The sequence below is a fragment of the Lactuca saligna genome, chromosome 4 (assembly GCF_052625555.1).
Source record: "Lactuca saligna cultivar CGN05327 chromosome 4, ASM5262555v1, whole genome shotgun sequence".
NCBI lineage: Eukaryota > Viridiplantae > Streptophyta > Magnoliopsida > Asterales > Asteraceae > Lactuca > Lactuca saligna.
This window is the reverse complement of record NC_136420.1, coordinates 166,895,435-166,905,464: the sequence shown is the minus strand read 5'-3', so window position 1 is coordinate 166,905,464 and position 10,030 is coordinate 166,895,435. Positions and strand designations below refer to the sequence as shown.

The 10,030-nt window shown below is 31.9% G+C and overlaps 1 long non-coding RNA gene across 1 annotated transcript; it reads right to left on the bottom strand.

Moving 5' to 3' along the window:
* Nucleotides 1-8,200: 8,200 nt before the first annotated feature.
* LOC145038909 (uncharacterized) lies at nucleotides 8,201-9,320 on the bottom strand. Its single transcript, XR_013679625.1, has 4 exons — nucleotides 9,150-9,320; nucleotides 8,729-8,784; nucleotides 8,490-8,539; nucleotides 8,201-8,390 (listed from the first exon to the last, which is right to left on the bottom strand). It is a non-coding gene; the product is annotated as an uncharacterized LOC145038909 (long non-coding RNA).
* Between the last annotated feature and the right edge of the window lie 710 nt (nucleotides 9,321-10,030).

Genomic DNA, 10,030 nt, shown 5'->3' with positions numbered 1-10,030 from the left:
ATGCAATGGATGATGTTGTTTCTTGTTTACTATTATGCTTTGTTGTGATATTGTACATGACGTCCTCCGCCCCAGAACGTTTCCGCCGTTCCAGTTTTGGGGTGTGACAAAATAGAGGAGCTTGATGTGCTTTTGCTTTTAGATCCCCAAGTTTTGGAGTCCACTTTTAGATTCGAACCCAAATCGGTTCGGATATGGAGCTTTTGGTAATGGCGAATATCAATCGGAGGCTTCCATTGGTGACTCCTTTTTGATTTTATCAATTGTTTCATTTCAAAATTCCGCTTTCATCTTGAACCAATGACCTCCAATTTCACTTGAAATGTTTGAATCTCATAATCTTGACTATTTTCTGTAAACAACGAACCGACCTGATTAGTTTAATCATTGGATATGCATTTTTTTGTAATGATGTGTTTGTTTATTGTAACACACAACTTTTAAACGCACAATACACCCAAAATTTTCCCTTTTTAATTTATAAATATCCTCGATGTACACTAAAATTAACCATGAAGTACAAAAAGTTATCAAAATGATCATATCAGATAAATAAAAATACAATAATCTGAATCAGGCATTACTACCTCTCTTCTATAATTCTTTGTTTCTCTAATGAATTTACCTAAAAGACACAACAACAAAAGGGTAAGCTACAAAGAGCTTAGTGAGAAACCCTGACAATAATCGCCAAGTGTACAACTACTCAGGATATATTTATTAATAGTTCACAACTTTAATGTTATAATTGTACAATAACTAGATTTTCCTCCTCAGAGTAATGCTCGACCTTCTCCTCAGTTTGCTCGTTGTCACCCTTAGTTTACAACTTTAGAGCTACTCAAATCACTATTAAACTCAATAACGGATTTACACTTATACCAAATAACATTTTTCTCTAATAACATTTTCCTCCTCTGAGTAATGCTCGACCTTCTCCTTGGTCTGCTCTTCGTCACCCTCAGCTTCCTCGTCTTCCCACTCATATTAGTCGACCTCTTCATTCTCAACAGGATCTGCCTCCTCTATAGTCGGCTCATCTTCATTGGAGGCCTTAGAAGGGTTCTCAGAGGGCTCATATACTGGATCGTCCGACTCCTTAGGTACTTCAGAGGAATCGTCATTCTTGTACGGCTCCTCATTGGTGGTTAAAGAAAGACAGTGGCATCGAAACCTTCAAAAAATGAGAATTCTTAGGTTCATGTGAGTGAGGTACCACCTGATCCTCCTCTAGAGCTGATATCAGCATCCAAACTTTGAGATCTGTCATGATAGGTTGTGCTCCTGCATAAGACATCAAAGAGGATAGATGTTTATGAGTGATAGTGTGTGTGTGTGTGTGTATATGAGGTTTGTTTATGTATTTTTTTCAAGACTGCAAGACTATCAAGTAAGAATCAATCAATCAAGAAAAATCGGAAGATAGGATCATTTCGGCGTATAGCTTTTCTGAAATCCAACAACCCAAGGCGAAAAATCCATCCTAGACTCCGCTACCGTAAGTAGTATATCAATAGTGTAATTAATAATAATACTTGTTATTCATAGACACCTAAACTTTTGAGTTTGTGTTCCTATGGATTTTGTTGTAAGTTATACATATAGGTATAAGTGTTCTCATCGAGGGTCTAAGTTTATATATATATATATATATATATATATATATATATATATATATATATATATATATATATATATATATATGAGGTTTTTTATGTATTTTTTTTTCAGGACTTCAAGACTAATAAGTAAGAATCAACCAGTCAAGAAAAATCAAAAGACAAGATCATTTCAGTGTATAGCTTTTGAGTTTGTGTTCCTATGGATTTTGTTGTAAGTTATACATATAGGTATAAGTGTTCTCATCGAGGGTCTAAGTTTATATATATATATATATATATATATATATATATATATATATATATATATGTATATATATATATATATATATATATGTGGTTTTTTATGTATTTTTTTCAAGACTTCAAGACTAATAAGTAAGAATCAACCAGTCAAGAAAAATCAAAAGACAAGATCATTTCGGCATATAGCTTTTGAGTTTGTGTTCCTAAACTTTTGAGTTTGTGTTCCTATGGATTTTGTTGTAAGTTATACATATAGGTATAGGTGTTCTAATCGAGGCTCTAAGTTATATATATATATATATATATATATATATATATATATATATATATATATATATATATATATATATATATATATATATATATGAGGTTTTTTATGTATTTTTTTCAAGACTTCAAGACTAATAAGTAAGAATCAACCAGTTAAGAAAAATCAAAAGACAAGATCATTTCGGCGTATAGCTTTTCTGAAATCCGACAACCCAAGGTGACAAATCCATCTTAGACATCTCTACCGTGAGTAGTATATCAATAGTGTAATTAACAATAATACTTGTTATTATGAGGTTTAAGGGATAAACCTAATCAGAGTAGTGGGCCTAGAGCTATAGTCGTAATTTCCTAAGAAAATACTAGTTTGCTATTGTTGGGGCTTATTATGTTGCGTCTTGGGCTTTTTGTATTGTATCCGGATTGGGCCTGTCTATCCATGATTATCTCGTAGGGTTAGAATATATATATGCATGCATGTGTGCATTATATTTAGACGTCCTTTAATTACGCTTAAGTTTTATAACCCTAAACGCCTCTACAGTCGAAGTTCTTAATCGAGCTCTTCTGAGGTGTTGAAGCATTAATCATTGAACATATTCAAGCCATATTCGTGTTTATATTTACGCTCTTATTTGTTTGCATGCTTAGAATCAATCGATCCTGAAAGAACTACGTTCTAACAATTGGTATCAGAGCAGGAGACTGTGTGATCAATACACATTCCTTCTGTATTCAGAATTCCTTAGGGTTTCTGATTTTATCATATAAATAAGAAGTCATATTCTTTGTTTCGATGGCAACTCTGTTTTTGATAAAACCCTAATCTCAACTTTACAGGTTTGATTCTAAAATCTCACCATGTCTCACGAAGATTCGCAAACAAATCCCATCAACATCTCAAACAACATTGGATCTACAATTAGGATACCCATTCTCTACACTCAAGACTACGAAGTATGGGCACATCACTTCGAAGATTATGTGGTTGGATTTGAAGATAACGACTATCTCATCTGGGTAGCTATCACACTTGGGCCGTTTGTTCATTCAGGAACAAACACAACCGTTAAGACGCAAAAGGAATATAACAAGTTGGTTGCTGATGAAGAGAAGATGACACAGGATGAAAAAGACAAGCTACTGTGTAATGTGAAGGCCATGAAAATGATAAGATTCGCCTTGCAATCTGACACTTTTCGGTTGGTCAGTTCATGCACGACAGCTAAAGAAATATGAGATAGGTTGAAGGAGCTTTATTCGACTGATGAAGATCTAGAACACTCCATTCAAACCTTGCTACTGTCAGAATTTGGAGTTTTCGAACAGAAACCTGAGGAGAAGCTAATACAGACTTTTGATCGGTTCAATCATCTCTTAAGTAAGATGATAAAGCATGGAATAGAGAGGAAGTTGATTGAGCAGAAAGTAACGTTCATGAACGGACTCATACCAGAATGGATGGCTGTGGTTTCTACTGTAAAAGCGCATGAACAGTTTAAGTCTTACTCGCTAGCGAAACTTGTGGGAATACTTAAGTCCCATGAAAGTGCCGTAACCAAAGAAGCAAAAGTGGTTTCTGGTGTAAGATCGTTGGCTCTTGTCTCAAAAGCAAAATGTAACGCCCACATTTCCAGGCTAGGCATTATCCTTGATGTAATAGTCTAGGTTAACCCTTGTAACTCTTTTTGAAGTATTAATGATGAAATATTTGAGTATTATGTGAATTATGTGTTTATTTTCTTAATTATTATGATTTTACGAATTAAGAATAAAATAAGCATCAAATTTAAAGTGTGAGATAATCCGAATATCTTTGCATAAAGATGTAGTGGTTGAAACAAGGATTCCGAAGATATAAAGAATGCCGAAATCCGAGTTATAACGAAGAAGTTATGACCTGTCGAAGTTTTGCGACAGAACCAACAACGCTGAATGACGTAAAAAGTAAAATTTACGTTAGAGCAATATTTAGCCTTAGTGATCTAAACGAAATTTGTAGATTTCGTTAAACCGAGAGCGTACATAAAAAGAACGCCCAAATCTGACTTCGTATGAGGAAGTTATGATTTTTCTAAGTTTCGACTTAGCAGTATGTAGCCCGAATACTCGATTTGAGACCGAGCGATTTTTAGCCGAAACAATCTAAATGAGAATCGAAGATCTCATCGATAGTAGTGAAACGATAAAAAGATAGGCGAAAACGGAAGTCGGATAAAGAAGTTATGAATTTATAACGGAGTTTTCCTGTCCCGGCCTACTAAAAATAAATAATAAAAATAAATTCAAAGTTAGCCGACGGAATCTAAACAAAAGTTGTAGAACGTAGTCTCACCTATGCGGGGATATAAAGAATATCGAAAACGGAGCTCGTATGAGGAAGATATGAATTTTTGAAGTTTATTTAATAATTTCGGTATTTAATTTAAATAAAAAATATCCAATAAAAAATTTCGGTATTTAATTCAAATAAAAAATATCCGATATTAGTCTTTTTTGATCACTAAATTAATTCTAAATTAATTTTTGATCAATACTAATTAAATAATATGATTTCATATTAATATATTAGAACTTATAATATATTAATATGATACAAATATCCTCTTCTAACAAAAGGTCTACCTAAATGTTCCGAAGCCATGCAACCCAAATGGACCATGCCGGGTTGGGTCAAGTATATACCAATTATAGTTATGGACTTAGATACTAATCCAACAGATCTAACCACAAAAATCAATAAAGTTATAGACTTTGGCAGTTACAAAGGTCCATAAGCTATGAGGTATGTTGATGATGCTGCTTCCTTGCAAGATACCACAATAAAACACTTTTTTCTCCTTTTTTCTTCTTCTCTAAGCTAACAAATGCTCTAAAAAGGCTACAAACAACAATGGAATGGAGACTAGGGTTTCTATGAGGTATAAGGGTGTTGGAGGATGAAGACGAACCCTAGGAATAACTTAGAGAGGTTTAAATACGAAGCAAACCTTAAAAGAATCATTGGCTTGGGCTAGAATAGCTACCACACCGTGGCAACCCTTGGCCACACCGTGGAGGTCTAATAAAACACACGATCCTCAATAATTTTTCAATTTCATGGCCTCATGGGCATACATTCCCACGTCATGGCGCAGAACTTCCTCCAAAACTTCATTTTTAGTCCTTGATAAAAGTAAGCTTAACCCATCTGGAATACATGTGTTACAAATTAAAATGGTCAGTTGTAACCCATACACAAATGTTTTGGGGTTCCCTTGAGAAGCTAGGGTACTTTTATATTAAATCATTTCCATGAAGATATATCACCAAGATGATACAATACACTCTTCTGATCATGGGTAACGTATCAAATCAATTTTTTTTGTCGTGTTCATTGAATAGTGAAAAAGATATAGTATGGGATTCACAAGAAATTTTCATAAGGTCCTTATAAGCTTCCTTCTTATCCTTTAAGTTTTTATGGACCCACCGAATCTCATTACAAATAGGATAATTCAGCAATGAACTATATTCTTTGCAAAAATGAAAACCATCATTTGTTTACACGTGTATCAACTCATAAACTAAACTATTTTTTAGTTTCTTTTTGGCTACATAGTTTGAAACGGGGACCCTATTTTCTTTTGAAAATGTAGATTTCAATAGCTCAGGGTTCTAATTTCATGAACTATCAGTCAGTTTTTTGTTCACCTTGATATGCATCATCTTTGCTAAAAATTTGAAGGAAGAAAATAAGATACAACTATGATATCATTATAATTAAGCTTCCTCTAATATCTTAATATAGTCATCATCGACACACCTACCCTCTATATTCGAGTTCCCATCATTGAGGTTGGTATCCTATTCCCTTAACTCCCCCATAACATTGTTAATAATGTTAGCCGTCTCGTTACTTGATGCCATATTATCTAAAACTAGAGGAATTGTAGTTTCATTATGATACATCCACTTAATATAACATTATCATAAACTATGATATAATTCTAATTAAGTTTCTTCTAATATCTTAAGAAAGTCATCATCGGTACACCTACCCTTTATATCCGAGTTCCCATCATTGAGGTTGGTATCCTATTCCCTCAATTCCCTCATAACATTTTTAGTAATGTTATCCATCTCGTTACTTGGCACCATGTCATCTACAACTAGAGGAATTGTAGTTTCATGGTGATAGATCCACTTAATACAATGTTGGCATAAACTTTGATATAATTCTGATTGAGCTTCCTCCAATATCTTATGAAAGTCATCATCAACACACCAACCGTCTATATTCGAGTTCCCAACATTTATGTTGGTATCGTATACCCTCAACTCCCCTAAAACGTTGTTATTAAAATTAGCCATCTCATTACTTGGGGCCATGTCATTTACATTTAGAGGAATTATAGTTTCGTTGTGATAGATCCACTTAATATAATGTTGGCATAAACCATATTAACATATATGAGATTTCATTTTTTATATCTATAGTAAGCTAGAGTTTTGACATTTTTGATACATATACCTGATTGAGCCTTTGTCGTCAACATGTGCTCTGGATGCCTCGACAAAAGAGTCGAGTCCTCGTAGGAACTTAGGAAAGTTATAGTATTCAATAGTACAACAAGTTTTTATTATGCAACTTAAATATAATTTAGGGTTTACTCCATGGAGAAACAAAAATCGAAAAAAATATTCATAAAGATAGAGTAAACTAAAAATCTATGATTCGCAAAAGCAGCCTCAAAATAGGAACCAAAAAATGTAACAATGAATAAAGTATTCATAATGGTATGTTTTTTTCAAAATTTCCCATTAGTTACGAAGTATATATAGAAATACATGCCCGAGAAGCAAAAAGAAAATTACAACCTAATCATTCTTTAGAAAACAATCATTTGATTTGCATTAACATCCAAAATGAGATAAAGTATTCAAAACAATCCCAAAATGAGGCTACCCTAAAATTAGTTACTAAATTAGTTTCATGTTGGTATTCTAAACTCATGTTAATTAAAATGAAGACACATACACTAAAAACTGATTATTCAAAGTATGTTCATATATTCATGAAATATAGCATCCTAATTTTGTTTTTCTCTATTAGAGCATTATACTTTAAATAAATGGTTTAAATGCAAGAAATAACATCTTACATTTATTGAATTTTTCTAATTATAGCATTGTACTTTAAATATTATGTTTTTTATTATCATGTTACATTTTTTGCTTTGTTTATTATTGCAAAAATTAACACACTGCATTCATCGATTTTGTTATTTAATGTAATAACAACATTAAGAACCTTCGATGTGATTTAAATTCTACAATGACGCACATATTAAAGTATATATTCGTTTTGTTTTAGGGTTTATATCTAGTGAGGATTTTCATGCATATATGTATTCATTTGCATCAAGAAAGCCTATATGGGCTGAAATGATATCTTTTACTCAATCATTCAATTCATGTATGTTTCTTCGAGTCTAAGTATACAAAGATCACACACATTTAATACAAGACTCTATTAACATCAATAAAGCATAAATGGATCACACATATCCAATCAAGGCCGGTCCATTGTTTTTGCTACCCGTGGCGATATAAAATTTTTATGTCCTTATATATGTATCTTATCATAGAGAAAACTTATAAATAAAAATTTTATAGATAAAAAAGTCATAAACTTTATAATGAAACAAATCATCCAAACAAAAACCTACATAAAATTGATATTTCATTCAATTTGTATGCTTCATCCGAAAACATTTTCTACGAAATTTACAACTTAATAAATAAACCAATTCCATCAATATCATATTCTTCATCATTTGTCGAATTGAAGTTGATATATAAACAACATTTTTTAATTAATCTTCAACTAAAAAAACTAATTTGGAACCATTAAACAAAAAACCAAATGAAGATTCAAAAAATTGCATTTGTTCAAACTTTATTATTATTATTATTATTATTATTTTTGCATTTTTTTCGAGCACCTTACGGTTGTTTTAGATTAAATATATTTTAAAATCAACAAATAAAGTTATAAAAGCTAAGCAAAGAAATATCCAACATGAACAAAGTTTATGTTTTATTTCCACTTCAAGATGTCAAAAGATCTGAAAAATAAATCATAGAATCTAAATTACAAGTTCATTTGAAAAAACTACTACATAATAACAATGAAATAAATTTATGCCTTCTTCCCTCTAAAAAGTCAAAATAACCTAAAGCTAACATAAAAGAAATCGAACAAACCAACACCTGAAACCAACAAACAAAAACATAGAACATAAATTAGAAATTGCAATGAGAAAAAAAAAAAACATAAAGGAGATAGCAGAATTTAGAAATCAAACTAACCCAAACCCGATTTAGAAATCCAAAACCTCAAACTCCTTATTTTTGGTGATCTGTTATTCAGAAATCACATAAAAAAACAAACTCAGTAATAAGAGATACGAGAACTCAGTAGTGTGAGAACTAACTTAGTAATAAGAGAAAATGGAAATATGTTAGAACTAAGAAATTGGAATGAGAAGCAGAAAATAAGAGAAAATAAAATATAATAGGAGATATGAGAATTCATAAAGAGAACTCACCTGACCCCAAATTAGAAATGGAAAACCTCAAACCTCTGCTTCTAATTTTCGATGCCCTGCGATGCAGAAATCTTATAAAAAAACTCAGTATTATTCAATAATACAAGTATCAGAAGTCAAAACTCATAAATTAGTATGAGAAGTAGAGCATAAGAGAGACTAAAATAGAAATTATGAAGCTCAGAAAGAAAACTCAACCAAAACCTATCTAGAAATTCAATACACCCAAAGTCTTCAGATTTTCAGTGACTCTATCAATCTATGTATCATAAATCACAATACAAGAAATCTTACAGTAGAGAAATCTGAGATTAGAATGAGAAATAAAGAAATTCGCCAATATTTAGTAGCAAGTGGGTTTAAGAGAGTTAGAGAGAAGTGGGGAAATTATAATGAGAAATTAGGAATGATGAAAACTTACTCATTTAAGATGTAAGTCGATTAAAGGCTCCATGATCCTTGATCTCAGCAATGCGTTTTCCTAGAAGTTCGATTGGTTTCTCAAGGTGCTTTGCGCCCACGCTTGAGATGACGATTTGTTTCCTCAGTCATCCTCATTCCTAAAACGCTGGTTATCACTGTTGGGCTATTTATTGGATTAAACTTTGTGCTAAAGTTATATATACCGTATAAGAATTAGACCAAATTAATGCCCCTATGATTTTGATGCCCTGGGTCATAGCCCAACTCGCTCATGTATTTGGGCCGGCCCTGCATCTAACATAGGATTGTTTTTCGAGTCTAAGCGACTCATACATACTAGAATCTTACTTTTGAAACAGTCATGGAAATTAGAATAGTCCCAAAGATTTGAAACAATCATGAAAGCAAAAACAGTCCCAAATTAGAAGCATAGAGGATGTCTTTTACTAGTTTTAAAACGAAATTAGAAGAATAAATGATTTATTCTCTCTCTCTCTCTCTCAATCTCTCTCTCTCTCTCTCTCTCTTTATATATATATATATATATATATATATATATATATATATATATATATATATATATATATATATATATATATATATATATATATATATATATATAGACACACACACACAAAATCAAAATTATAAAATATTCATTCAATACATCTAGATGAGATTATTAGCATGACATCCATGGCTAGCTTTGTAGAAAATTCATTAAGAAAGAAGAACATTACATACTTGGTGAAGGGGGTATTAGCCCAATAGCCGATGATGAGTTTTATGGAGTTTTTCTACTCGACAAAATGATAAAAAAATTAGGGTACACAATGGGACAATGTTCATAAAGAATGATGAATGGAACAACACAGATGG